The sequence below is a fragment of the Eubalaena glacialis genome, chromosome 11 (genome assembly GCF_028564815.1).
Source record: "Eubalaena glacialis isolate mEubGla1 chromosome 11, mEubGla1.1.hap2.+ XY, whole genome shotgun sequence".
Taxonomy (NCBI): domain Eukaryota; kingdom Metazoa; phylum Chordata; class Mammalia; order Artiodactyla; family Balaenidae; genus Eubalaena; species Eubalaena glacialis.
In genome coordinates this window covers 71,453,441-71,480,598 of record NC_083726.1, presented here as the reverse complement: position 1 = coordinate 71,480,598, position 27,158 = coordinate 71,453,441, and the positions used below count along the sequence as shown (strand labels likewise).

General features: G+C 41.9%; 1 pseudogene; it reads right to left on the bottom strand.

The window, feature by feature from the left end:
* Positions 1 to 17,658, bottom strand: part of LOC133101705 (NADH dehydrogenase [ubiquinone] 1 alpha subcomplex subunit 12-like) — a 166,675-nt pseudogene extending 149,017 nt beyond the window's left edge.
* Positions 17,659 to 27,158: the final 9,500 nt, after the last annotated feature.

The following is a 27,158-nucleotide window of genomic DNA, read 5'->3' as shown; positions in this document are numbered from 1 at the left end:
GAAAAACTTTAACATTTAATTCATGATCAATTACAAGTTAGATAAAATTACCTGCCTAGCTAGTTGAGTGCTTATCACTGGGCAATTTTCTACCCCCAGTTCACCATTCTCAAATTCCACAGCACCAGCCCCTTCTGAGGGCCCTCCTATCCCTCTGGCCCTTTCTTCTCAGTTTCCTCTGCCAGGAACTTCCACTCTCCAGAACCTTGAAGCAAGTGGAGTTCCTAAGGGCTCAGTCTAAGGTCCTTTCTTTGTAAGAAGTGACAGATGAGCTGAGATTTGAAGCGTAGGTAAGAGTCAGTCTCATGAAGGATGTGGCACTGATTTCATCCAGTTCTGTGGCATCAGATATCACCCATATGTAGTCATTTCTAAATCATGTCAGGAAGTCCAAGAGGATTTCTTCACACCTCACTTCCTGTTGCTCCACAAAGGCAATCTGTTGATTCTTCCAGCATTTATACATTAGAGTCCAGAACCTGCCTCCATGGAGTCAGCTCTGATCCATGTCAGCTCATTGCTTGCCTGAGCTACCATAATGGCATGCATCCTCACCGATGTATCTGTCTGCCTTCTCACTCCATCCTCTACCCAATAAAGAGTGATTTTTCCAATTTAGACATCAAATTGTGTCCATCTCTGGCTTGAAATTTTTCATTGCCCTCTCATGGCACTCAAAATAAAATCCAATTATTTTAACATAAACCCCAAACCTTTTATGATCTGGCCTCAGCCTACCTCAAACTACTCATCTCGTACCAAATACCATTTTGCTTTCACAGGTCTCCTTTTAGTTTCTTCAATGACTGTAGTTCTTCCACAGGATTCTTCCACACTGTGCCCTCTGCCTGGAATGTTCTTCCTATATACTTCATGAGGCTGATTATTTCTTCCCCTTCAGGTCTCAGGTCACCTGTCACTTCTTCAGAGAGGCCTTTCCTGACCACATAATGTATTATATGCCTCACTCTTGCCATCTTTATTCTCTCTCATGGTAACTTGTAAATGTATATTTACTACTGTGTTCATTTGTTTAGTGGTAGGAAGCTTCAAGATGGGCACCCATGACTCCTCACCTCCTGGTTTCATTCCCTTGAATTATCCCCTCCCTTTGAGGATGGGCTGGACCAGTGACTTGCTTCTAATGAATACAAATCTTTGAGGAGACACTTTCCATGTCAAGTTACTTCCGTCCTGTCCTCTGGCTGGCTTGCCCTGGGGGAAGCCAGCTACCATGTGATCTTCCTTTTGGAGATGCCCTTTGGCAAACATTTGGGCCAACAGTCAGTGAGGAGCTGAGGCCCTCAATCCAACACTTCATGAAGAACTGCTTCCTGCCAACAGCCACTTGAGTTACCATCTTTTCCCCAACATGTCAGGAAACAGCTTTGGTAAAAAGTTAACCAGTCTCTGCCACAATAAGGCTGGCTTACTTCACTTCCCATACTCATTTTTTGTGACCGCTCCCTCACACAAAACCTATTTCTCCAGCCAGAAACCTGGTAGCTTGTTATTTAGTTAATTAATTGATTCAATAAATATTTACGGAGTGCATGCTATGTTCCAGTTACTGAATTAGGCATAGGAATAAGGCAATGTACAAAACTTACGAAACCCCTCTGTTGGTGGAGTTTATGTTGTAGAAAAGTGGAGAGAGACATTGCAAATGTATGATATGTCTAATTGTGATGAATGCTCTTGAGGCAAATAGAGTAATGGGAACAGGGAGTGTCAGAGTGGGGTTATGGGTCACTATTCTATTTTGGGTGTTGTCAGAACAATACTCCCTGAAAAGGTGATATTTGAACAGAGACTCCAAAGGAGAGAGGGAGAGAGTCACTCAGCTTACAGGGGAAACATGCTCCCAGTAGAGGAAAATCCTATATAAAGTCCCAAAGCAGGCATGTTTGAACCCACCAAGACTGTATTGAGTTCTAGATATTTACCACAGGTAGAGATGATAAAATTTGCCTGCGGATTGCATGTAGGATATGAGAGAATGAGGGACTTGAAGACATGTCTAAGGTTTCTAGCTGAGTGTCTGAATGAACCAAATTGCCTTTCATTGAGATGGAAGAGACTGTGGGGTTTTTTCGGGGAGGGGGTGGGTAATGGGAGTTTGTTTTGTACTCATGTTCTGGGAACATACGTTATCTTTCACTTTTTTTTCACTGATGGATCTTTCTAGAATGTCTCATCACCCACTCCTTGCCAGGCTCACTCCCATGGGTGATATTGTCCTCAATGCAGGTATCACCTCTTCCGGGTACCCCGTGCTCTAGCAGACCCCATGCTTACCTCGGTTAAAAAGCCTAATGAAACTGTTTCTTATAATTCTTCCTAATTAGAATGCAGGCTTCCAGAGAACAGGAACTATGTCCTATTTATCTTTAGAAATCCAGTGCCTAGTAGAGTGCCAGTCACCAAGCTGGTAGTCAATAAAAATTAAATGTTATTGAATAAGTGAACAAAAGGATATAAGAAATTGAACAACTGAGGTAATACAAAGAGCAAAGCATTTTCCATACATGAACAATGAAACAGCACAGTGTATTTGATGAACTTCAAATAATTAAAAATTGCTGAGGCAGGGAGTGGGCAGCTGTGTTGGGGTGGGAGAGGATGGTGGGGGAAGGACGGTGGGAAACAAAGCTGGAGAGTGGAGGGGCTCTAATCCATGCCAACATGCTTTGCAAGTGTCTTGACCACTAACAGGTGGTGATCAGAGCACTTCTTTTGTCTTTGATGGTATGTCTTCTAGTTTCCCACCAAAAACAGAACAGGCATTCTATTTGATTTCTTTTTTTCTATGTAAATATAATTTAGAGGAAAACTTTTCCACCTAAACTTTAGGATATTACCCCTCCCCCCACCAACAACTTGTGCTGAAGAATTTATTCATCTGCTTCATGTTGATTTTTTTCTGCTCATTCATCCTTCAGTAATTAGAAGAGTTAGGCTGTGCTGCTGTCTCAGGTTCCCTTACCATCCACTAGATTGCTCGTGAGACTGAAGTCTTTCAACATTTTTAGTAGTCATTTTTAGTTTTTGGTGTTATTTTTTCTGATAGTGTTCAGTTTTTAAATTTCTTTGCTTATTATTATTTATTGACTATCTAGAGCTGTTTGTATATTAAAAGACAAAATTAATTTTTCAAAAAATTGTTATTAAACATGACTGAATTATTTCTGTTATTTAGAGTCCCTTAATTGGCTACTTCTCATTTAGATATCTACCATTGCCAAGAAATATGTTTCAGGGACAGATAGCTGATTTGGGACAATGAGATTTACATTTAATTCTGGTAAAACTAGCACTGTAGTTCTTTTCTGAAAAAGCCAGGGTGTATGTAAATGTAATCATTAGAGCTGAATTACAAAGCCATCAGTGTAGTTCTTTTATTACTTGATATTACACAACATTATAACTTATTTAAAGAGAAATATTAAGTTTGGGAATGAAAACTTAGACTGAAATTCTTACCAACTTCTCCATTCCTTAGAATTGCAAGGTTTAGAAAATATTGTAAAAAATTAATAAACAGAAAACTCAATTAAATGGAAAAGACAGACCCCTTCTTCCCTGGCAACAACTCAGCTAATGAAAAGCCACAGACTCAGTTTTTATAGCCCTCTCAGCTTCCTTTTTCCCTCTAAAAAGTGTTCTTCTCTTGCCATGAGGAAACTTGTACGTGGCTCACCATGGTTGCAGACCTCAAATTGCAATTCTCTGCTAATTCTGACTAAACCCATTTTTGCTGGAGAAATAACTGGCAGTCTATTTGTTTTAGATCAACATTTTGGTAGCCTACAAGGGACCAGAGAAGACCTCTGATTGCTCCAGGGATGGTGAGTAAAAAGATGAGGTATCCACAATTGAGCGCTAGTTGCTCACTGCTGTTCTCACTGGCCCTGGAGTTTGAAGGCATGTCTTTCTCCTGAATATGAGCTTCTGCCCTATTTGTGTTTGAAGCTCTCCAGGCTGTATTTGGGATCTACTTTAAGGTTTTGTCCTTTCTGGTTAAGGCCTTGTTCTGTATGCAAGTACTCATTTGGCACTTTGGTCTAATTTTGAGATTAGACTGTTTCAACTGAAATTGGTTAGACTTTGACCCATTGCTTTGGGAACAGGGGCTGTTTCATTGAAACTGTGCTCTTTTCAGCCATTGACCTGTTCCTTTGGAATAGGGGCTATTCTATGGGAATTGCCTGAAAACCCCTTGGCCTCACTCTTCCAGGACAAATTTGTTCCCTTAGAACTGGCTGGTATTAAGCTTACAGGTTGTTTGAACTGTTTGCTCTGTAAGATGTTTGAAGTATAATCTGTTTCGGCTGTTTGAAAATTATTCTTTTAGTTTAGAGAAAAACCTTGAGAAATGGGATCTCAGTTATCTAAATACTATGAGGGCACAACCCCCCCACCCCAGGAACTGTGGCCGATTTTATGTTTAAAAACCACAGTCCTTTTGACCAAAGGCAATTTAGACTATCAATAGCAATTATGGGGAACTTTTGAAATCCCCACACTTAATCTCCTTAAAATCAAATTGGACTACCGTAGCTCAAAAATTTCCAGAACTGAATGGAATAACTATTTCAACTAGTAGCTCTAGGCTTCCAAATGTTATCAGGAGCCTAAAATTGCCTCTCTGTAAAATAATATTTTAAGATTAACTGAGGCAAACAATTGAAGAAAGAGAAAATGGATTCCAAATCATCAGGCTCTTCTTTCTTGGCATTTTGTCTCAGGCTCCGCCTCTGGTGCCATCTTCCTTTTTCCTTTCCATATCTCCTATACCTCCTCTATACCCTCAGCTCCCCCATACTAACTCTCTCACTGAACTTCCCTTCTGCTCTGAAACTCTCCCCACCCACTTTCCTTGAACTTATGGGAAACTGTCCCTTTAAAATGAAGCCTTCTGTGGATCCAGAGGTTAAACCCTTATTTCTTCTATTCCCTGGACTAAAGCTGAACTGCAAGCCATAGTCAAAGATTTTCCCAAAGGAATCAAAGATCCTCCCAGGTTTAGCTGAAAAATTTAATATAGTCATTCAAACTTATCAACCTGGTTTCTCTCTGACTTATATCAGCTAGTTCATAGGCTTGTCAGTGAAGGCTAGGCCCAGCTTTGGATGAAAATGGCTAATTGGGAAAATTCTGAAAGGACTCTAGAATTACAACTGGGAGACCAGCCCACTAGCTTATTATATGATCAGGCTTGGACAATTGCTAGGTGACTTCATCAACCAAGTCCTAGGGCTTTTCCAAAGCCTGTTGATTGGAACAAAATTCAGGTTTGCACACAAAAATCTGATGAACCTTTTCATGACTACAACAGTTGACTTCAGATTATTTTTAAAGAAAATTCTGGTCTTCCTTCAGATGTTAATTCCACCTGGGTAGCTTTTAACTCTGTGTTAATTAATGAGCTCAACTGGGACCTTTCCCTTGTAGTAAAAAGGACCAGAATGGAATAGGAAACTCTGTCAACTCCAGATTTTGTTAATCTAGTAAACCAGGTTCCTCACACTCTAGATGAATCACCTAAAAATCACCTGCTAAAATTCTTAATCTTCAACTCCAGCAAATGAAGGCTCCTAAATGAAACCCTCCTATCTCCTGCTATTACTGCAAAGAGCCAGGACATTGGAAGAGAGATTGTTACAAATTCAAGCCCTTCAGGTGCCTTGAGGCCTCTAACCAGCCTTTCCAACATCCTCCCAATTCTCCATGATGAGGTTCTAAGGAACTGCAGGGGCTCTTCCCAATCCTCCCTCTTAACTGGAGAAAAATTCCTCCAGATTGGGGATGAGTCTCTTTTAGTCCTAATTGACACCAGCGCCACACTCGTGGTGCTCAACGCCACTACTATAAAACAGCCTCTACCTCGGAGCACTAAAGCATTTTAAACAGTGGGGATTTTTCATGAAATCCTGTCTCAGAACCTGTTCTCTTTTGTTAGGTCCTTTGAGAGATACACACCCTTTTCTCCTTAGCTCCTCCACTCCTATCCATTTGTAGGCTCCCCTCCCCGCTTGTTCCTTGCAGAGTAGTTTGGAAGCCTCATTTGATCATTCATGTGTAAGTTCTTCCTGGGCTCATATACATGTACCAGGCACTATGTGAGGCCCTGGGGACACTCAAACAGTACGGTCAACACCCAAGTCCTGGAGGATTCCCAGCATGGGGCTCACTTGTAAGCAGAGGTGAAGAGCATGGCCTGGCACACATGTGCTAGACATCATCAGAGCAGCAGGGACAGAGTGGAGGGAGGGACACCATCTTCATGAGCCCACCCTTCTCACCCTTGATCTGGATTAGAGCCTGGGAGACACCTAGATTAGTGTGGGGCCCAATGGGGCCTGGATAAGCTAGTTTCCACATCTGAACTAGATCTCAGCCCAGGTGTGTATTTATCAGACATTTATGGGGCCTTAGATGAAGTGCCCAGGGTTGAGCACTAGGGTGAGAAGGAATGAGGAAGATGTAGGTGGTACCCTTGCAGTGATCACCCATGGCCAGGGCTCCTGTCCTCATGAGTGGGAAGACACAGATAGAGTTTGGGCCTGAGAATTCCAAGATTATTTCAGAGAAACTCTCAATTTGATGCCTCTTGGTCATAGAGAAGAGTAGCAAGGACCACCTCACCTCTGAGATTAGCCCCCAACCCTTTCCTGAGCTCGCTCTCCTCTGGAGGCCATGCACCTACCCGCCTCCACTGCAACTAGAATGTTTTACAGCTGCTTTGATCACATGGTGTGGGATCTCTTCAATTTAAATGCTTTTTTGGGCCAGACGATCATTTGTTAATACTGTCTAGAAAAGGACTGTTAGGCAATTTGTAGAACCAGATGAAAAGTAAAAACTGGTCCCTGTCCTGACATCAGGGAGAACAGGTCTCAGAACCTCCTGTCTCCAGCCAGACTCTGTGGTCCGTTCCCACTGACCCATGTCAGACTTGATTCCTGTTCTCTGCCTCTCACCAAGTTCCATGAAGGAAAGTGCCTGATATGTCACAGTAGATGGAGAAGACAACAGAACAGGAAGGAAGCTCTCTCTGTAGACATTTAGGACAGTATCGATGCCATTCTCACCCAAGTCATTATGTTCGCATCCTGTTTCATTCCCACATAGAAGGAGCATGAATATCATTGTACAGATGGCTATGGGTGGACTCAGGTGGTGATGCTGTACTGATTCTCCTCATCTTAAGACTTTGGAATCCATCACTCCCACGGTCCAGGTACCATTTGTGTCTTCCTTCTGCCCCTCAATACCTTTTCCCTGTTAAGGTCCATCCAAGGCTCTGGGCCTTGCTTTTTCCTATGGAGCCCGCCGCATGGCTCTCTCTGGATTTCTAGAGCCCTTGCTCTTGGTATCATTAATTTAACATTTAAACACACATGGTCAGGAGTCCTTCAAACATCACTGGGAAACTGTGATCTAGAGATTAAGGATTTCTAGAATAATTTTATTATGAGAAGCTTGTTTCTGGGGGAGAAAAAGAGATCTTTTTAACCAAGCACTCTCATTTTTTGTTTTGTGGGAAAAAATATCAACACCTGCAAGGCAATCAAATTCTATTAAAATACATGTATTTCACACAGGATTCATGATCTAAAAGGATCCTCAAGTCATAATTTGCCTCTTTTTATATTTATATTGAATTAAAACAACTCCCTTGGTGAGCCTTAGAGTGAAATTACCCCAACTCTGCCTGGAGGCTCCTCCTTTCTCAGATTCCTCCAGAAATGGCTGATGCATGTGGGTCCACCAGAGCATCCTTGCAAAAGGAAGGAGCTCTGCCACAGCACTCCAGCTAAGATGGGGTGAAGATTAAATTTGAGGCCCCCTATAATAAAAGAGCTTTGGAAATGTGGAGAGGGACAGGAAGGAAGCTACATTCAAGAAAGTATTCCTTTAATGCTAAAGTTTCTGAGGCAGCAAGGGCTGGGGTTACTGCAGTCTCAGGCCTGGCAAGTGCCCCACACAGAGAGGATGGGGAACAAGGAATAAAATTGTAATTGATGCCAAACTCATAGTAGAAGCTTAGAGTCTCTCCCAAGAGGCAGAGGTGTGAGAGAAAGTGCATAGGATTTGGAATTGAAGGGTTAATCTACAGTGCCTGGTTCCCCATTTGCTGGCTGTGCAACTCTGCATAATTCATCCACCTTCTCAAACCTCTCTTTTCTCATAAGTTAAATAAATACAGTTGTAGATTTTTTTGTGTGTGTATGATCAATCAAAATGTCATGAGCGAATGTAAAGACCTACTCAGAGTTGTTAAGATTTATTATTAAATGAAGTGGCTATTGTCCCAGTAATAGGAATTGTGAAACACAGTTTTGTCCGTTTAGAACTCCGTGTGAAAATTTTCCTGGATGGCAACGGTGATTTTTCCTCACTTACTGAGGTGTACTTAGTCTACAGTATACTGCACATATTTAAGGCTTACAATTTGATAAATTTTAACATATGTCCTACGTTATAATAAAGATTATACCTAGTCCCTGGTTCTTGGCAGAGAGCTTCAAAAATCCTTGAAATTTCCTGAGTGGTAAAACTGCTTTGTTAGGCCATGAGGTGACTTTGTGGGCCCTTAGGTAGCTTCAGGAGGGCTATGAAAGACCAACTGCCTGGTTAGAGGGTTGAAACCTTGAGGCAAACTGACCTCCAGGGAGGGGAGAGGGCTGGCGATTGACTTCAGTAAGCTGGCCAATGATTTGATTAATCATGCCTGCATAAGGAAACTCCAGTAAAAACTCTGGACACTAGTGCTCAGTGCAATTTCCAGGTTGGTGAGCACATTGATATGCCAGGAGGGTGATGTAGAAAATCTGTGCAGGACTCCACAAGGAGAGGGCAAGGAAGCTCTGCCTCCAGAACACTTGTAGGCTTCACTTATGTGTATCCTTTATATTAAAGCTATAATTTTAAGTATAGTGCTTTCCTTAGTTCTAGTAATTGGTTCCAGGGAATTACTGAACCTGAGGGGTTGTGGGGATCCCTAAATATACAGCCAGACTGTCAGAAGTATGGGATGCCTAGGGATCCCAAAATTGTGCCTCTTGTCTGATGTAAGGACAGTCTTGTGTGTGACTTTGTCCTAACTTGCAGGATGCGATGCAAACTCTGAGTGGTTAGCAGAATGATACTGCTATAGTTAGTAGGGAAACAGAGCATTTGGTGTCAGAAATGTGGGATTTGCTAGAAGGACGCTGACTCATTGAGCCATGTGGTTTAGGAAGAGAAAAGATGAAAGGGTGGGGGATGAGGTTCCTTTGATTCCTGGGCGGCCAAAAGGTTATCTATGGGATGGAATAGCAGCTGTGCTGCAGACATTTAGTCAAGTTAACCATTAATGATAGAATTTAGAGATGATGGACCAAACTCCTGGGGAGTTGGCCCACTGGATGCATGAGTAAAATAATAGGAAAATGGTTAAATATGCAATTCCTTGGTTATTGTTATCTGTAACAGCTAAAGTGAAATTAAAAGGGTGCTGGGTCAGATCTCGGTGCTGACCCAGCTCAGATTATGGTCAGTCTGAGCTATGGCCACTAGCCTCAAAGCTTTCACCAAAGGGAAAATTTATGCTTGGACAATAGAGACTACCTCTGAGATCCCTTGTCATCAAAAAGGTCATCCAGGTCAAGGGGATGGAAAGATCAAGAAGTTACTGAAACCAGGAGTTACAGTATGAAGGATTTTTCTCATTTTGTGGATTGGTATCATCAACTTCCTGAAGAACTCTTACTGAAATGGGATGTATAGGGTCCAGTTTGGGGGCTGTGTCTTTGGTTTTAAATACTGCAGAGTGGAAAAGCATGTTTGGGTTGATACATGACCTACATCACACTATGGAACAATCACAGTTGGCTATGCATAATCCAGACATACCGCAGATTATTCCTGAATTAACAGCTGGCCTGGTGGACAAGGTAAAAGGCACTGCAAAGTTTGTCTACCTTGAGAAGGGGTACTGTCTGACTCCCCATATAAATGTTGAGTGGTACATCTCAGATGAAGTAGCTGATATACTTTGCATGCAAGCTATGCTGGACAGGCTTTATGATGATCAGGATATTAATCTATGAAATATGCCCCTTTTCCAGAGTACGATAAGTGCTGTGATTAAAGGGCCCCTTTTGCATGGGACACCATACAACCTCACTGCTGCAAAATTGAACAATTGCCCAAAATGACTTATTAGATTTTTCTGTCTCCGTTTCCCTCTGTGGGTCTTATAGATGCTAATAAAAATAGATTAAGTAGCACAAAAATGGGGAAAAGCAGAAGGGATAGTCAAGGGACTCATCCTGGCAGAATGGACATCTTTACATGGTATTTAAGTAATGGGGTGAATAAAGCAGACATTAATGGGGTTGAAACAAAGGTCTTAATGGAGCACTACCAAAGGATGAGTGGGCCAATGGGATCTCCTTGGGCTCACCAACATTAAAGGTCCTTAAATATTTCTGCCCACTCTATGTAACCCAGTTTGGAGGAATTGTAAAAGTTAGAAGGCAAAGATTACATTGAGAAACCCAACCTGAATTACTTGGGGCCATAGTCAAGCAGACTAATCAAGATAAAGATTGACAAAAGGACCACTGCATTTTGGCTCAACCCTCTGCTGGGAACCCAAAGTCTTATGCTCATGAGTGAGTTGACTGAGGAGTGGAGAAGAGAAATTTCTCAGACTCCTTGACAAGGGAACTTCATGAACTCTTTAGTACCAAAATCTGTTGGTGAGACCCTAATGGAACCTACAATTACATTGAGAAAGTTTAGAAATTCAAGAGTTGATAGGATTAAGATAAAAAGTTTGGATGAAAAATTGGAATGTTTATGTAGGTCCTTTGTGAAATGGTTGTGTCTGTCTTACCTAAATGTATTATAGGGATGGACATTGTGTCTGACTGGGGAATGTTTCCCCAACCGACATTATAAAAGAGAAGGCACATAATACCACCTTTCCACAGTATTTACTGGACATGATAAATGGGAATCAATAGGAATGCCAGAGCCCACACAATGTAAAATAGAAGCTGGAGTGTTGGTACAAGTCAATTCTCTGTACAATAACCCTGTACAGAGTGTAGTCTAGGGTTTGTGGCAAAATCCCATGAGCTTCTCCCAGTGACAACTGCTGGGACCATGGACTAGAAAATTTCCATTTGAGAAGCAATTGCTATCTTGTTATTGGACATTAATTGACTCTGCCCCTGTGACTAAAGGACATAAAATAATATTGAAACCCAAAATACCCATAATATCTTGGGTGATAGCAGAGAGACACTCCATTATAGAGGGCAATGCCCGGATGAGTTCCATAATAAAATGGAAATGGTTAACCCAAGACCATGCTATGAAGATAATGCAAAGAATTTCTCAGCATATTCATGAGCAGGTACATTCTTTTCCCCTAGATCTGACTTTGGAATTACATGAGGAGCTGTCTGATTCTATTGCCACTTGGACAGTGCCTTGTAAACAGCTCTTGATTGACCAACACAGAGCTGCTTAGCTTTTGGATGGCAGGTCCAAAGTGAACAGTTTGGAAGTCCATCACTCTGATCAAAGAAGGTAAAGATAAATTAGCTCAATGGGCTAACTTGCATGCTGTCTGACCCCGTGTTTAAGTTTTTACTAATGCATGGGTGGTGACCAATAGCCTGGCCATATGATCAGGCAGGAGCGCAAAGGGAAACTGGCTTATTAGAAGGATGCTCAAATGTGCTTTCACTCTATCTGGCCAAAGGGGGTTAACAGTGAATGCACCTATATTGCCTGGTGGTTAAAATAGCCCATTAGTTATATACACAGGGAGAGATGGGGAAATAATAGTTGAGGCTAAAGGAATAAACGCATGGGTTACGCAAAGAGGCAAATCCAGTATTCTTCAAAAAAAGCTCTTAGCTCAATTATGCCAGTTGCCTGAAAGGGTGAAGCCATATATAGCTGAGATCACTCCTTCTTTTAGAACCTGACAATCTCAACAGGAAGCTTGCAAACCTGTGTGGCCTTGCCCCAGGAGACATTTTGGTCATAAAATTTGATGATGGGATGGACTAATTTTTAATGACTGAAAGGAACTCTAGTAATGTGTTAGTACCTTTTGAATTTACTTTTCAGGTTACATCTATTATATTGCAATATAGTCTAACACTGGCATTGTTGGTAAGATTATGATACCAATATTGATAGTCAAATATATTGGGAAATATACTTGAACTAAACCCTATCATCTGTCATCTGTACCCCACACTTGCTCCTCCAAATATTAGGAATATTCAAGTTAGTATTATTGCTGTATCTGTTATATAAATGCCACACCAAACGTAGGTGCTCAGACAGATATGATCATTTTGCTATAAGGCAACCATGGCCAAAGACCAGAAGAGGGGGGGGGGGGCAAACAGAGATCAACTTCAATCATGTGGGCAGTGCTTTAATCAATTATGCCTACAGAAATTATCCACTCTGAAACTCAGTGGAGTTTTTTGTTTGCTGGGACAGTGATATGCCCTGATTGCTCAGAGAGAGGGCATGGAAGATCTGCTTCTAGGACCCTCCAAGATCTCATCCTATCTGTATTTTTTATAATAAAACTGTAATAATAGGTATAGTACATTTCTGTACAGTACATTTCTGCATAGTACGTTTCTGTGACTCACTTACAGTGAAACTTATATCAAACCTGAGAAGGTCTTGGGAAACCTTGAATTTATAGCCAGTCTTTTGGAAGTGTGGGTAGCCTGGGGACCCCCAAAGTGTGGCTGGTGTCTGAAAAAAAAGGGCAGTCTTATGGAAGACTTTGTCCTTAACTTTGGGCTCTGATAGCAACTCTGGGTGGTTAGTGTCAGAACGGCATTGCAGTACATCCAACTAGGGTGGGGAGAGGGCACACGTATACCCATGAAGCAATGGTGATGGGATTTTTAATTAAGAAAGTTGACTCTTGCAGTTTTGCTGTATAAGAGGGATATAACTCCAGGGGAAGGACACACACATGCACACAATATCACACCACAAAAACTCACATATAGACATACCCCATCCCCCAGGACACAAACCTATGTATCTCCAAGGAATACAACTTCTTGTGGAAACACGGCCATAGTTCTTTATCCATAAAATCTTTTTCTTTTTCCCAACCCTGAATCCTCACTCTCACCAGAAAGCTGGAACCATATTGATTCTCTAGACAAAAGCCAGCAAGGAAGATCCACCTTTCTTATCATCTGGTTTTTTTCCTCAGCAAGTGACTGACCCAGAATATGCACAGATTTTCCTTTCTCTTGAGGCCACCTGCAGTTACAGAAAAGAAAGCACTATGAAGATCAGGTCATTCTGTGTCCTGTTTGAACAGATCTTTTTTTTCTCCTGTTGATTTTAGAAAATTGGATGGGAAACAGTAGTCAAGAGAACATATAAGCAAGAACAGAGGACACATGCACACACCAAAAGACATGACCTTTTCTTGGAGGGTGTGTCTCTCAAGTCTATCTTGGTTGGCAACTACAAAAGTCTTAAAGAGGAAACATCTTTGCTGAAGAAAAGGTCCCCTACCGGCAGTTTATAACCTGATGCTCCAGTATTTGAGTGCCTCTTGAATCAGGCAACAGTTGGAAAGTGACTATCCTTCCAGCCCTCCAAAAAAACTGTAACTAACCTCTATAATGTACATGATAGGTTTTCATATCTGAACTAGACTGATTAAGGAAAAAATCAAGAAAGCAACATTTCTATCTCAGACAATCTTAACTTGGTATTAGATGGGGTTTGCTCTATTGGCCAGCCAATTGGTCCTCTGTGGGCCTAGGAGGACATAGATGAACTTTCAGCATGTTGGTGGGACTGCTCATGCATTACTCTAACCCAGTTATGTAAGAGAGTTGCAAAAAAAGGGGTTGGACATCAGGTTAATAACCAACTGGTACTATGAGCCCTTATTTGTCACTGCCCCTAAGTTATGAATCTCCTGGGATTTGAGCATTTCTAGGGCTTGTGGTGATAATGCTATCAAATACCACCAAAATATCTCCTCAATTATTTGTTTAGGTTTGATGTTAAAGAATAATCCCAGCAACGGCAGAGGTTGACCAGATTGCCATTCTTCTTGCCTCCAAACTCTCAGAATCTGCAAGCTGACCAGAAGCGCCTGACCTTTCTGGGTATCTTTTACACATTTCCCAAAATGGCTAAAATTATAAAATTCTGAAAATACCAACTGTGGGTGAGGTTGAGCAGTAACCAAACTCTTCCACAGCAGGTGTGAGCATTAGGTGTGCACTCCCTTTGGGAAACTCTTGGTCAATAAGGGCGGACATAAGCAACCCCTATGTCCCAGTAATTCTTCTGGTAGAGAAATACCTAACAGAAATGCATACATATGTTCCCCAGAAGACATTTACAGGAAGGTGTCTAACAGCATTATTCTTAATTTCCCAAAGCTGTAAACTACCCAAACTCTCATAACAGTAGTATGTGTCAACAAATTCTAGCATATTTCAACAACTGTATGTTATCCCTTCATAGGAAAGAATGACCCTTAAAAATATGCAATAACATGAGTGAATATCGCAAAATGTAGAGTAAATGAAGCCAGACACAAAATGAAGCATGGTTTCCTTTATTTGGAAGTGGTTGACAGTGGTGACCCTTGGAGGTGAGGTCCATGATGGAAATTTTTTGGGTACTGGTTTCCAGTCATGTATTTTATTTTTTCTTTGTTTTTTAATCTAGGGAATGATTACACAGTTTGTAAAAATTCATTGAACTGTATAATCATGACATGAACGATTTTTTTGGTATGCATATAATATTTCCATTAAAAGTAAGAAGTAAAAAAGAAACAAAGAAACAGTAATGTTTCAAACGTGTTCTGAAAAGCTCAGCAGTGACAAATAGTTGCAGACTGGGTATTTGAGTAATTTATCACAAACCCCAAATCACACCTCTGTACCAAAGTGCAACAATTACTTGGGGATGTTTAGAGTAACTATTGATATTTGGCAGCACCAAAAGGTCCCAGATTGCTGCAGGAGCCTCCAACCTGCACACCCATTTAACCTCACCCCCAGGACCACCCTGGAGCAGCACCGTCTAGCACTCACCATTGCATGAGCCTTGGGTACGGGAGGGAGAGTCTCCTAAGCACACGAACAGCATCAGACTTGGGTTTTTTTAAAGAAATATACATTGGAATTTATTTCTTTACAAATTCTTCTTATCCACCGGTTAGACTTTAATTTCCATGATTTCACCCACTTTTATTGAGCATATTGCTGGATGTGTACTGCACTTGTGAAGAATCCGCATGCATACAGAAAATGCGGAGTCAATCATATGGTGATGGAAATTATACAGGTTGCTTACCCCTTCCTCCATTCTCCCTGCTTCCTTAATAAGAGGATCCTAATTTTATTTTAGGACAGTGATGTGTTCATCCGAAGTAAGTGCTGACACATGACTAAGTTTATTAAGGGCTCTCGTTAATTTAGTGTGCTTATGATGTCAAGAGCAAATAATTTGTTTGCTTTTCCTTCTATATAAATATGTCCAAATATGAGCGAACACATGTTTATACAGAATGTATATTTTAAATTTCATACTATTTTTATAATGCAACAGTAATAAAAGGAGGGAAAGGAGGATTAGAAACAACTAAATGTAAAATCCAGATAGCTGGAGAGGATAAAGCACATGAACTTTCAGATAATTAGAAATTCGCCTATATTTTTCTGTCAAATTAGATATCCAGGGGCTTAAGATTCTATAGCTGTCAGAATCATAGATATCTTAAAACATTTTAAAAACTAAATGTAGAACTAAAAACATGGTTGAGGAATCATAGATTATTAAACGTGGAACTACTAGGAATGAAAAATATAGAAATTAAATTAAAATTAAAAACTCATTTCATGGACTCTTCTAGAAGACTAGAGATAGGTGAAAAAAGAAACATAGAAATGGAAGTTAGATCTTACATATTTTCCCAACTCAGATATACAAAGAAATGGAATGCTCAAATAAGAGGTTAAATATTATGAAACACAGAATGAGAAGATCTGATAATCTTCTTAAGTTTATTCCAAGGAGAAAATGGAGAGGATGGAAGAGAGAAAACATTTGAAGTAATAACAGCTGATCTTTTCTTAGATTTGATAAAATATATAAATTCTCAGCTTTAGGAAACAGGATGAAAACCATGATGTGTAAATAAATAAAAAATCCACATAAAGGTATATTAAGGTTCATCTCAAGAAAAACGAAAGGAAAGATGAGAAAGACATGCTACTTACCCAGAAAGAGTAACCAGCAAAAGTAGAACCAAAAGAAACTGAAAAACACCTGAATGTGTTAAGATTTAAAAAAAGGTCTGTGTAGAATTATAGACATAAACTTTTATTCAGTGAAAATAACGATGATTTTTCAAGACAAACTGAGGAGAATGATCTCATAATGAAAGCTTGTGATATCAGTATGTTCAGCAAATATTGCTAAATATTGGTAAGCAGAAATGACATAGTCACCGAATAAAATAATAACATTTTCCAAATTGGGGGTCAAAAAAGTTGGAAGCAAACTACCACTAAACAAAAGTAACACTTAAGGTGAGAAGAATGGTTATCAGATTTGAAGTGTTCTTGTTTTGTGCGGAGTGAGGTAAGCGTACTGATTACTTTGCATTTTAAGTTAATTTTGCTTGTTAAAATTTTCAGAGTAACTTTAAAAATGATAGGGTATATGAATTCCATAATAGCACAATGGTACAAATTACAAAATAATAATTGTAGTGAGTGTATTCAAAAGTAGATAGAAAAGAGAGCAGAATCATAAAACTATCAGGGCAGATAGCAAAAAAATAAAATAAATAAATACAATTATATTATCATTCATACTAAATTTAAATGGACTTAACACGAGAGTTAAAAAGCTTTATCCAGATTGGATAAACTATAAAATACATTCTTAAATATAAGCACACATAAATGCTTTTGATTAAAATGTTGGGAATATTAGGCAAATACTAGTGAAAAAAGAATAACAATTGAAGCTACATTAATAAATAGCAAACTAAATAAGCTTGGAGTAAAAAGCATTATTTTGTCTTTAGAAGAGGTCTTCCTTGGGCTGAAGGGGTGCAGTGGGTGGGGTGGAGGAGAGCATCAACAATAACAGTCCCCCTTGTTGAGGGCTTTGCTTGTTTTCTCATCAAAACCCTGAAAAAGCTCTGAAAGCGGTACTTTTGTCATCCCCATTTTACAGATGAGGAAACTGAGGCTCAGAGAGATGAAGTCACCTGCTCAAAGCACACAGTGGTGGGAAGAAGGGTCTTGACCCCTGACCCAGATGTTTTTGCTGAATGAAGAGACAGAGGATCATCCTCGGACACACAGTGATTTCTACGTTTTGGGGAGTTCAGCCTCCTTCCCCCAATCCCAGAATAGTGAGGGGCCACAATGCCAGCATCTTCTGAGCTTCTGGGTCTTTAGGAGCTCTCAGAGTTCCAGAAGGGTGGGTACAGCCCTAATCCCATCCCACCTCTCCACCCCTACCTCTGGTTGTCAGAAGCCTCCCTTGCAAATACTCAGCGCCCCCGGAAGCAGCAGCAGGGTGGCATTCAGAGCAGCAGGGGGTCATGCCCATGGTGCACCTGCCCAACTACCTTCCGCTCTGTGCTACCAGGCAGCACTCAGAGGGCCACCAGTCCTTCTTGCTGGGACTGCTCCAGCAGTGGCCAGGCACCAGGAGTCTTGGCATCTGGTCCCACTGTGTACATTGTCTCCTCCCGGCCTGGAGGAGAGCTCACCCCACCTCCCTGACCCTCCTGTACCCCACCAGTCTTCAGTAGGAGGGTCCCGCTGCAAATACTGTGTGCCTGCTGGCCGCAGGTCCACTGTCTCTAGTGCACCCCTAGGGAACATGGGAAGGCATCTCAGGCTCCACTTCCCCAAGGGAGTATGGCCAGTCCAAAAGTCGGACAGGAAGAAGGCAGAATTTCTCCCGGCCACGTCCTCCCGAAAACATGAGCACCTTTGGGCCCTACCGCCCCTCGACTGGGGATAGTTAGTTCCAGGATCATCTGTGGAAACCTGCATTCTGAGTACTGCTGCCCACTTGCCCTCTGACTTCCAGTGAATTCCTGGCCCTCTCTGACCCTCCATTCCCTTAACTCTGCCGTGAATAGCTGGTTTTGCTGAGACTTTCTTTCTTTTTTTTTTTTCAGGTGATTATGCAAAGAAAGCACTCAACATAGTGTCTGGCATCTATAAAGTAATTCATTAATATTAGTAATAAATGGCACAGTCTTTCAGGGAAAAGGTGCTGGGTCCCTGCTTGGGCTTTGCCTTCTTCCTTGGCACACTCACATCCTTCACTGTGACCAGAGGAAATGCTAGGAGAGTGGGTGCCCGCGTGGTAATCGTGCTTCCCTCCTGGATAGGGGTGGGTTTCACCCCAGCCAGGCAGCCCTGGTTGGACAGGGATCTGAGAGGGCGGGGCCTCAGCGGGGGTAGTGGGGGGAGTGGTTTGCTCTGCCTGCACCCTTCCCTCCTGTCCCTCAGCATCAGGTGGAGGAGGAAGAGGTTAGAGTTTTCTCCTGGCTAAGTAACTGGGGCTTCACAGGCACCTCAGGCACCTTGGCTCTGGTGAGCAGCGGCAGAGGCGAATGTACGGTGGGAGGTGATGGTCATATGAACTGAGGGTTGAACAAATACTGCTGTTAAGAACAGGTACACACCTTTTTGACAAATGTGGAATATCTGTATTTGTCTTTGATTACTCTTGGAAGGTACTGCATTAAAGCCTGATGAATTTTGATAGACACATGCCTGTGAAATATCACTGCACACAGTATTAAATTTTTCAGTACCGTTTGTTACTTTGTCTGCTGGTTGCACTGATCAAAATTTATGCCTATTATCTTATATAGAGTTTAGGACTATATTCAGGGTTGACAGAGAGTCTTTTAAAAACACTATTGGATTCTTTTAAGTTTTACCCTCAAGGCATCTGTCGCTTTTGGAATGCACTCCAGCCAGGAGAAAGAGAGTCATCCCAGTGGCTCTGAAATGGAATTTGAGTTTTTAGTTTTAAAACTAGGAATCTGAAAGATCCACTTCCTCGTGATTGCAAAATATTTATTTCTTAATATTTTGGTTTCACACAGACCAGTCTGGCATCTATAAAGTAATTCATTAATGTTAGTAATAAATGGCACAGTCTTTCTGGGGAAAAGGTGCTGGATCCCTGCTTGGGCTTTGCTTTCTTCCTTGGCACACTTACATCCTTCAGTGTGAACAGAGGAAATGCTAGGAGAGGAAATGCTTTTGAAAGAGATATTGTTGCTTGGGCTGTTTCACTTTTGACTTCATTCTTGGGGGCGGAGCAATAATAAATTTGAGTCTTTCTTTTTTATAATATATGCGTTCAAATATATGTTATAAATTTCCCTCTAAGTACTGCTTTTACTGCACTCCATACATTTTGATAAGTTGTATAATCATTTTCACTTAGTAAAAAAGATTTGAAATTTCTTTTGAGAGTTCTTTTTTTTTTGATCCATGTGTTGTTTAATCCCCCAATATTTGGGGGTTTTCCAGCTATCTCTCTGTTTTTGTTTTCTACTTGTTAGTCTGAGAACATGCTTTGTATGATTTCCATTGTTTTAAATTTGTTGAGGTGTGGTTTTTTTTTTTTTTTTTTCACCCTGAATGTTGTCTATCTGGTGAATGTCTCATGTGAACTTGAGAAGACTGTATTCTGTTCTTGTTAGATGCAGTATTTTATAAATTTCAGTTAGATCCAGTTGATTGATGATACTGTTCAGTTCATCCTTACTGATTTTCTGCCTGCTGCATCTATCAGTTACTGAAAGAGCAGTGTTTAGTGCTATAATAGTGAATTTGTCTATTTCTATGTTTAGCCACTGTGATAGTGGATTTGTCTATTTCTCCTTGCAGTTTTATCAGTTTTTGTCTCAGGTATTTTGATGTTATGTTGTTAAAAGCATTTCTGTTAAGATTGCTATGTCTTCTTGGAGAATTGGCCCCTTTAACATTACACAATGCCTCTCCTTATCCCTGATAATTTTCCTTGTTCTGAAGACTGTTTTGTCTGACGTTAATATAGCCACTCTAGCTTTCTTTCGCATTGTGTTAGCATGGTTTATCTTTTTCTGTCCCTTTACTTTTAACCTATCTACATCTTTATAATTAAAGTGGGTTTCTTGTAGACCACATAGAGTTGGATCTTATTTTTTAATCTGTTCTGATGGTGTCTCTCTTTTAATTGATGTATTTAGACTATTCATATTTAAAGTGATTGTTGAGATAGTTGGATTAATATCTACCATATTTGTAACTGTTTTCTATCCATTGCCCTTGTCCTTTTGCCTTCTACTCTTTTAAATTATTTTTTGCCTTCCCTAGTTTTAACTGAGCAATTTATATGATTCCATTTTTCTCCACTTTTAACATATTAATTATACCTATTTCTTAAAATAATTTGATACCATAGAGTTCACAACGTAAATTTAAAACTAACCTAAGTTCACTTTCAAATAACACCATATTTCTTCATGGTTAGTGCAGAGTATTCCAAATTTCCCCCTTCCAACCCTTATAAAATTGCTCTCCTCATTTTCCTTATCCATGAACTATTATCACCAAATGTATTTTGGCGATCATTATTTTGAACAAAATGAATCTGTTCGATCACATGAGAATAAGAAAATTAAAATTAAAAATATATATTTTATTTTACCTTCATTTATGCCTTTTCTAACACTCTTCCTTTCTTTATGTATACCCAAGTTTCCAACTTACATCATTTTCCTTCTTTGAAGAACTTCTTTTAGCATTTCTTTTATGGCAGGTCTACTGGAGACAAATTCAGTTTTTATTTATCTTAGAAAGTCTTTCTTTCTCCTTCAGTTTTGAAGGAGAAATTTGATGGATACAGAATTCCAGGTTGGTGTAATTTTTTCTTTAAACACTTTAAGTATTTTGCTCTACACTCTTCTTGCTTGCATGGTTTCTGAAGAGAAATCCAATATAATTCTCATACTAGTTTCTCTACAGGTAAGATGTTTTTTTCCTGTGCCTTCTTTCAAGGTTTTCTCTTTGCCTTTGACTTCTAAAGTTTGAATTCGATATACAAGGGTGTTGATCATTTGGTATTTATACTGGTTGGTGTTCTCTGACATTCCTAAATCTGTGGTTTGTTGTATGTCAAATAAAAGCTACTTTAAATCTCTCTTTCTCTCTCTCTCTTCTTCCTTCCTCCTTTTATTTCTTTCTTTCTTTCTTCCATTTACACAGATGTTACACCTTTTGGAATTTTCCCATAGTTCCTGGATGTTCTTTTCTATTGTCTTCAGTCTGTTTTCTCTTGTTTTTTAGTTTGAGAAGTTTCTGTGGACATATCTTCAAGCTCAGTGATTCTTTCCTCAGTCATGCTCAATCCATTCATGAGCTCATCAAAAGTACTCTCCATTTCTGTTACAGTGTTTTTTATTTCTACTGTTTCCTTTTGCTTCTTTCTTAGAAGTTCCATCTTTATGTTTACACTTCCCATCTTTCATGATGTCTACTTTTTCCATTGAAACCCTTAGCATATTAATTATACTTATTTTAAATTCCCAGTCTAATAATTCCAAAATCTCTGTCATATACCAGTCTGGTTCTGATGTTTGCTCTGTCTATTCAAACTGTTTTTCTGGTTTTTTGTTTTTTATTTTTTTGCTTTTTAGTATGTCTTCTAAGTTTTGGTCAAGAGCTGGATATGATGTATTGGGTAAAAACAGCTGAGGTAAATGGTCCTTTAATGTGAGTTTTTAATGTTCTAGGAGTTAAACCATATTTACTGTTTGCTGCTAGTCATAGGTGTCAGAAGCTCTCATTTTTTTCTGAGTTTTTTTGTTTATTTAGTCTTCCCTGTTCTCTTTGGGTTTCCTTTGATATTTATTCTTCATTAAAATCTGAGACGTCAAGTTGTTTCAGTTGCAATCTCATTTTGATAAAGGAGCCCTATGAATGCAGTGGTAAGGTGTAGGGGAAGAGGAAGTGTTCTATAGTTCTACGATTAGCTCTCAGTCTTTTAGTGAGCCTGTGTCCCTGGGATTTGAACTTTACAAATCCTTCTCAGACTTTTTTCCTGGTAGGTGAAAGAATGCCAGAGGGAGCTAGAGTTGAGAATTTCCTTTCCTCTACATGGAAAACTAGAAGGGACTAGATTTGGGTATTTCCATTCTCCAGGCCACTTGTGCTCTGGTAGAACCCAAGGTGGTTGTTCCTTGTAAAATGAAAAGCTTTCTTATGGAGAACAGACTACTCTGGGTGTGTTTCAGAGTGGTTGCTTTTCTTCTCCCCCTGCCAGAGGCATGAAAGAATTTTCTTTGATCTTCACCTTGAGAATGTGGTGGGACTACTAGAGGTAAAACTCATGAAAATGTGGAGGATCCCATAAGACTGGCTCCCCCTGGAGTTTTTAACTCTCAATCTTCTCCACACTTAGCTTCCAGAAATCCATCAATTACAGTTTAAGTTTTGCTACCCAGCTTTGGGCTCCAGCACAGGCCTCTGCTTTGTTAAGCTGTGATTCTCTGTATTCACCTGTCTCACCAATTTTTGCGGTGATAGTTTGCCCTGTGACCTCAATGCTCTGAAAGATTTAGGAAGAATTATTGATTCTCAGTTTATTCAGCTTTTCTCTTGTTGTGAAAACAGGATTGTTGATCTTTAAGCTCTATACATACTGGACCACAAACTGGAAGTTTTTAAATCTTTTATAGTTAAAACAAACTAATTTTAACTTGTTTCCTTTGCAAAGAGTTCCCTTTCATCCTTATTTTTGGATAAGAGAAGAGATGTATTCAGGGAGTCCTGCTTTTTTAAAGCAGGGTGTCACAAATTGCTCAGGGACATGTCACAACCTAGAATTAAAGTTTACCCTGGCCCAGAAGCTTTGATGTCAGGCCCATACTCTCTAGGTGAGATGTATATATATGTGACATGCCTAGGACTTTAAAAGCAAAAAAGTCAGAAAAAAAAACTGCTACGTTCTAAAAGACTAAACGTGTAGAGCATGGACTCCTGATGTACACTAGGGATGATCCAGCCCACCTAGAGGGCAGTGAGAAGCAGCTATTCTAACAAGCAAGGATGAGTCGCCCTGTTTATCACCCCCTGGGTCCATTTTATCCTTGTCTGCATCATTTAAACTCAAATCAAACTTTTTAATAAATTCAGGTGTCAGTCCTTCTAGCCATCAGTTGTGCGACTCTCCACACCCCATGAGCTGGGCCACAGGAAACTTTAAAGAGGTCTGGCTTCCCATGTCACCACTCACAAGAGTCAGTGCTTTGCAAACTTGACCTACAGAGCACAGACACATGGGAACTATGCAAAGAAACAAGAACAAGACTTTAAGTTATGGAGAAGACACAAGGTTTCTGAGAGGAAAATGGGGGCAGGGGAGGAGTCAGCTGTTGGCAGCAATGAATAACCGCCCTGCTCCAGGACCGGAAGGGACAGGACAAAGGCCTCTGTCTATTGTCTTGGGGACTCCAACCCCTGGGATTGGACAACAGCCTCAAACTACCCGCCTTTGGGGGAAAAACTGCCAGGCAGGGGCGAGAATGGAATGCTGTATCTCTGGCACCTAGTTTGTTCTAGGATCATAGAGGTCAAGGCTGGACTTGCATTTCACACCTAAATGGGGCCCATGAAGCCCAGCCTGGGAAGAAAGTGGACACTGGCTACTTCTCTAGGAAGCTATTTGCTCAGGTCAGCATTTGCCCCTTAGACCCCAAGGGAGTGAATCCCGACCTGGAGGAAAATGACTTGGTTGGTGTCCCCACAGGTTTATGTCCAACCAAACCCTGGATATGTGATGAGGGGGCCTTAATGGCAAACCTGCTCCTCACTGTGCCCCCTTAGAGGCAGGGCTGCTAGGAGAAGAGGATGGGATGGACATACCCCTTAAAGGCAGCCTTGCTGGCAGTGGTGCTGGGCCCTCGGCTGGAAGTAAGGGGCCTCTGCCAGGGTGCACCACCAAGGATGTGACTTAAGATAGGGGCCATAGTGCCTCCAAACACAGGCTTATTCTTAGTGCTGGATCTTGTGGTCACCATGGAGGTGCTCTGGCGATGGGGCGGTGGGGGGGGGGCCCAGATATTCAAATCCAAGATGGTGGTGACTGTGACTGAGGCCATGCTGTCATTGGGTGGGGGGGGGGGGGCGGCATCTGTAGGGCCTAGGAAGATGGGAAGAAGCGCCCACAGGAGATAGGGGGAGACCCCAAGAGGAGAGGTTGGGAAGGTGGAGTGAAGTCCATGGGGGCAACCTCACTCAGTGTCAGAAGCAGGCTGGTGGGGGGAGGGCCACCAGGATTAGTGATAGGAGAGGGGCTCTGAGAGCTAAATCTATACACATGGATGTGGGAGACTCCATTCTGGAGGTGCTGGGAGCAACAGAGAAGGCAGAACTGCATCTACGGCACCTGTGACTGATGCTTTAGGATGTGAAGGGTTTCCTAAACCCCCATTCAGAGGGGGCCTCCAGATAGGCTTCAACGTGCAGGCAGGAAGGGAAGCCACAGCAGGTGCAGGAACAGGACAGTCAAGAATTGCGCTTCTCATTGCACCATCCATGCCTGGTCCAGGGGAGGGAGGAAGGGTGGAGGGATTTGGGGGCCAAGCAGACAGGGCAGCCCTGCATCAGTGCTGGGGAAGAAGCAGGGGTCAGCAAGGTGAACAGGGCTGAAGTCAGCAAATGTGAAGAGTGCCTGGAAGGGGTTCTGACGGGGACAAGATGGGGCTGGATGAGCTGTGCTTCCTCGCACAGACAAAAGATGCACAGAGGTGGCTACTCCAGCAGATTCCAGGACAGCTATCGGGCCTGGGGACTCCTGCATCTTCCCACATCTCTCCAGTTGTGGATTCATGCTGGGGGCTGGAGAGAGAGCTGGTGGAGGAGCAGTCCCTGTGCAGAGTGGGAAAGAACAAGAAGGCTGCGTGGCTCCGCAGTCGGAGATGGCCTCGTCTCACCCTGCAATGCACTGTTAATGCACTTGAGTGCTGCTGCCCTCTCCGAGTCTAAGTCTTCAGCAGTGACTCAGAAACCCAGCTCAGAGGGTGATGGAAGCTTCAGAGGACCCCCTCACCTGTGTGGCAGCAGAAGAATCTTGCACTTTTTGGACCTGGAACTGTCAGATGTGGGTGACCATTCTTCCAGTGTCGATTCTGCCTTGTTGTTGCATCTGCATCCTTTTCAAGCTGGCTGTTCCTCTGGGAAACCACCAGAGCTGCAGAGAGAGCCCGAGGGCCCTCCTCGCTCACTTCCCTTGAGGACTTCCATCCGGGGCAGCTGGGAGGGGTTTGCAGCAAGACCCCTCCTCTGCACTGGTGGGAAACCTTGGGTGAAGCTGTATGTGCCTGTGATGGCGTTTCCAGTAGGAGCTCATACAAGAGGGCTGGAATTTCATGTTGGATCTGTCTTCTGAGCTCTTGGCACAGAGGTGTCTCTCCAGAGGCCCAGGCCTATGCACAAAGGAAGAGCGGCCTCCCTGGACACCCATGGGCCTAAATGCGGACTGTGCAGCCCTTTGGGGCTCCTTTCCTAAAGTCCTACCTCTTTATGAATGGGGGATCTCCTCTCTGCTTGGCCATTCCATCCCTGTGCTCTCCAAGGGCCCTTCACATGATCGTCTCTGTGCAGGAGTCCCAGGCAATCCTGGTTGTTGTGGGCGGCATAGGAGGAACTAGCAGGAGTCACTGCACCACACGGTGACTCTGCCCACTGAAGACACTGAGCTGCAGGACATCGTCCAGGTGTGAGCAGGTAGTACCGCCTTCTTCTGATGGCCATACCTGCAGATTGAGGTAAGGATGCCCAGAAAGGAGTGCGGGGTCTGCAGGATCATGGAATATTGCCTCAGAGATACTATGACAAAGCGCAGATGCAAAGTCACTGGATACTTGTAGGCTGGCTTGCAAGTGGATCCAGAAGCATGGATAGCTAGGGGACCACACTGGGCCAAGGGAAGTCGGTGAGCACAGGGGGCAGGATGGAGATGGCTACGTCCTCCTGGCAGGTGCTGGACCCCAGTGCCCAAGGCAAGCTTGAGAAGCAGAACCTGTCTAGTTAACTGTCCATAAAGCACTTGGGTCAGGTGAGTCGTTGGATAGAGAGCTTGGTTCCAAGCACTCTCCTTCAGCTGTCAACTCAGCCAAAGGCAAAGTGCCCTCTGTTTGACCTGTTGCTAGGACCATGTAAGGATGGGGGCCGTGAGGAGCTCTTGTGTTTTTTCACTTGATTCTGAAGAAGTTCCTTTCACATCATTTTATATCTAGTTACCTGACGATTAACTCTTTATTTATTTATTTATTTTTAAAATTTTTATTTATTTATTTATCTATTTTTGGCTGTGTTGGGTCTTCGTTTCTGTGCGAGGGCTTTCTCTAGCTGCGGCGAGCGGGGGCCACTCTTCATCACGGTGCGCGGGCCTCTCACTATCGTGGCCTCTCCCGTTGCGGAGCACAAGTTCCAGACGCGCAAGCTCAGTAGTTGTGGCTCACGGGCCTAGTTGCTCCGCGGCATGTGGGATCTTCCCAGACCAGGGCGCAAACCTGTGTCCGCTGCATTAGCGGGCAGATTCTCAACCACTGTGCCACCAGGGAAGCCCTAACTCTTTATTTTTTATCTTTATCAGCTTTTGTTTTGTTTTCATATTTGTTTTGCCCTCAATCTTTAAGGATAAATTTGCAGCATATAGTATCTAGGGTTGATAGTTTCTTTTCTTTCAGTATTTTAAAGATGTTATTTGAATCCCTCCTTCTGGCCTCTAGTTTCTGATGAGAAATCACAGGTCCTGGAATTGATTTTTTTTTTTTTTTTTTGTATAATGTGTCATTTTTTTCTCACTGCTTTCAAGATTTTCTTCATCTTTGATTTCTAGCAGATTGACTATGATGTATTAGTTGAGGGTTTTCTGAGCTTCTTAGATCTGTTTTTCACAAATTTGTGAAGTTTTCAGCCATTTTTCCCTCATTTATTTACTTCTGCATAAACTTCCTTCCTCCAGGAACTCCAATGGCATGGAAATTAGAACTTTTGATGAGTCCTCCACATCTCTGAGGCCCTGTT